General features: G+C 33.8%; 1 long non-coding RNA gene across 1 annotated transcript; it reads right to left on the bottom strand.

Moving 5' to 3' along the window:
- Window positions 1-1,312: 1,312 nt before the first annotated feature.
- On the bottom strand, window positions 1,313-3,331 carry LOC133030141 (uncharacterized). The gene is made up of 4 exons (XR_009684003.1): window positions 2,979-3,331; window positions 1,957-2,488; window positions 1,583-1,741; window positions 1,313-1,451 (listed from the first exon to the last, which is right to left on the bottom strand). It is a non-coding gene; the product is annotated as an uncharacterized LOC133030141 (long non-coding RNA).
- Between the last annotated feature and the right edge of the window lie 221 nt (window positions 3,332-3,552).

The raw sequence follows: 3,552 nt of genomic DNA, 5'->3' as shown, positions 1-3,552 counted from the left end.
TTTATTTTTCAAATTAAATAATAATTGAAAATTAATTAAAGTTGATTTTTTATTTAAACCAACTTTAATTTGTAATTTTTCATTATTATGATATCGAATATTATGATTATACAAAATACATATATATTTTTTTAAATAATGAGCTTTTAATCAAAAGATATTCGATCTCCATTGTTGGTCTTACAATAGTTAAACTTTTTCAATATAACCTCGAGACGCTAGACTTCGTCCCCCTATGGATGGTTATTCGTTGAACACTTTTAACACTGTAAGATTTCATTTGATAAGTGTTTTGTGAGTTTTCGTCTCTATTTAGACTCTCCCCTACGGTGACTACTTAGAGATAAACTCATAAAACATGAAACAATGGTGCACTACTAAAAAATCTCAAATTCCCGTCGGTTATATACGGTCGGTCAAAGAATTCCCGACAGTTCATAAAACTGTCGCCTATACGAGCGTCGCGGATACTGGGTAGAATAGACGATGGTCGAAAACTGTCGGGAAAATAATATGGGCCACGGTTTAAAACCGTCGCCTATAATGTTCACTATAGGCGACGGTTTTAAACCGTGGCCTATAGTATAGGCTACGGTTTTAAAACGTGGCCTATACTATATGCCACAGTTTAAAACTGTCGCCTATAGTGTTTTAGGCACAGTTTTAAACCGTGGCCTATAGTATAGGCCACGATTTTAAACCGTAGCCTATAGTATTTTAGGCACAGTTTACCCAATCACACTCAAAAATTATTTAGGCTTTGCGAAGTCATTAGCTATATTAGATCTTTTATTTGAGTTTACAATTTGAATAAACAATACACGTATAAATATTAGAGGCACAGAAAAGATACGTGTGAATATTAGAGGAGCTTGTCAAATTAATGAAATTAAAAAAAGTCGATACATTAATGTTCATCATCAACTTAAAATGTTCAAAATAATATATATATATATATGAGAAAATGTTTCATAAACACTTTATTTTGGACTTCATCATACTAGAGCCATATCTCCATGACCTTGCTTTTCTACTTCTTAATGCAGTGATCAAAAGGCCATAGGAGAGAACTAAAGCAAACATTCCATTTGAAAATCTCCATGAAGGTATAAACTGTGTTGAGTTAGGATTTTCTCTCTTTGGTATGCGAAACTCGTCCACAACTCCCTAGTACACCAAAAAGTACAAAGGCATAGAGTTAATTAATTCAAGTGCTGCATTAAACAGTACACTAAAGCTAAAGTTTGTGCTATTAAGTGTTCTTACTTTAATAGCCTGCTGCATAAAGAGACCAAACAACTCTCCAGCAATACGGGTGAACCTATTGATGATTGAACAAGCTCCCAATATAGCTAGCATGAACAGCAGAAATGCAGTCCAATTCCCTCTTGAATCTATCTTTAGAACTTGCATACACCATCTTACTCCTCACCCTTGATGTGTTAGGTGACCTTATTCAATTCCAAACAAATACAAGATACAAAATCGTCATAACATTATTTATCTAATAATTTAATATCAAATCTTACATATTTTAATTTAATAAATAATATAAAATATTGTTAACTCGTATAGAGTTTACCAAGCGACGAAGAAAATCTTGCTTTTCTGGCAGTTCTCGTCGGTGGTGAAATCAAAATCATAGACAGCATAGAGTTGTAACAAAACCTCATCATATCAAACTTTATTTCCAGTAAATGGAAGATGAAAATTCAACACTACAATACATCAAAACGAATGCCTGAACAGAATAGAATACATATTATGCAATAATAAATAAGAAAGAAATAATAATATATGGTATATGAAACTAAAATATTCTTCTATGTTTTGGGTTTTAACAAAGATCTCAAGTCATAACAAAAGACAGTAAAACTGAAAAAAAAAAGATTTATGTGTATTCATTTTGATTCATTATGAAAGAGACTGAAATAGCATTCTTGTTTGAAACCTCACCTTTTCATTGACTGAAAGTGCAGCACGAACAAATTCACTTCCATACGATGATGCACTCACAGCATCCTTGATTTTATTGAATCACCTTCAAATTTACAACATGATGTAATAAAGTCTACAGAGCCAAGTGATACTTTCAGCAATTTACAATCTCCCCTTTCTATCTGCAATAACTTGAAACGAATGTTAAACACTTGATGAATAAATAAATAAATAACATGTAAAGTAAGTCAAGAGAAACAATCATCATCATCATAATAAATAGAGCAGAGTCTAATGGATAAATGTCGGCACATCTATCAATTATACTTTTATATTGGTTGATTGATATGTGTTCATTGCCATATATATTTAGACAGAAAAATGGCACAAGTGTCACTATTTTGAAAAATCAACAAGAATTTGTGTGAATCTTTATAGACTTACCTCAAGGCTATTAAGTGTAGCAATGAGACCTTTTCCAGGAAAGTACTCAAAGCTCTCAACCGAAACAGAAGGAAGGTCTTTCCCAAAACTATGGTCTACCACAGCTCTGAAAAAAAAAGATAAAAAAACCACCGTTACATTATATGTGTGTGTGTTCTTGCTAATGACTATTATAAAATCATCAAAGGACAGAAACTATTATTTCTACTCATCTTGAGTTTGACATTTTTGCTGTTAACATATTCTTGTGCAAGAAATCAAAACGAAGATATCTCGTTATATGCTTTAATTGAGCCTTTATGGATATTGAGTAAGATTTTGTATATGAAGATCTTGCTCATTTAGTTTTCTCAACCAATGCAACCCCAGGCCAGTAGCGTTACAGCCAATAAGAGTAGATAATGTAAAGATTACAGACCCAAATCAACTATGTATAGGCTATATATCCAAACACATCTAATTCCAAATTTTCAATCAATGATGTCTAGTTTCATTCACTATATGCATATGAATGCAGCAAGCCTATTTTTTTGTATAAGACAAAATAAATAAATATTATTGTATATATAAATATAAAAATAAATAAATTAATATACCTAGCTAAGAGAGAGGGGCGACGGAGGGGCTCTCAAAAGTGGAGGGGCGGCGGAGGTGCGTCGCCCGTGGTGTCGGTGTTGCGTCATCGTTTGAGAGAGAGACGAAGATGGATGGAGAGACCGAGAGAGAGACCCGAGTGAGTGAGATCGAAAGAGAGATGGAGGGAGTTGCTGAGTGAGATTGAGAGAGATGGACGGAGTGAGTAATGAGATCGAGCGAGATGGAGAGAGTGAGATCGGATAAGATGGAGGCGCGAGGGTTTCATATGGAGGAGGGTGTGATGGGTTCGAGCAAGATGGAAGGAATGAGAGAATGTGTGTTTCAGGCGTGATTTTGGGCTTTTTATTTTTTAAACTCTATACCCGACAGTTTTGAACTATCGTCCAAAGTATGGGTCACGTTTTAAAATTGTGGCAAATACTTTACCCGACAGTTCAAAACCGTCGGGTATAGTGTAATATTTTTTTTAAAAAAATTTTGTTCTGCATTTTTAAACCGACGCCTAATCTATACGAGTATTAAAAACTGTCGCCTATAGTGTAGTATAGACGACGGTTTTTAACACTCAGTTAA

This window comes from Cannabis sativa, chromosome 8 (genome assembly GCF_029168945.1).
Source record: "Cannabis sativa cultivar Pink pepper isolate KNU-18-1 chromosome 8, ASM2916894v1, whole genome shotgun sequence".
Classification (NCBI taxonomy): Eukaryota; Viridiplantae; Streptophyta; class Magnoliopsida; order Rosales; family Cannabaceae; genus Cannabis; species Cannabis sativa.
The sequence above is the reverse complement of the archived record's forward strand: the minus strand, read 5'-3'. Positions and strand labels throughout refer to the sequence as shown.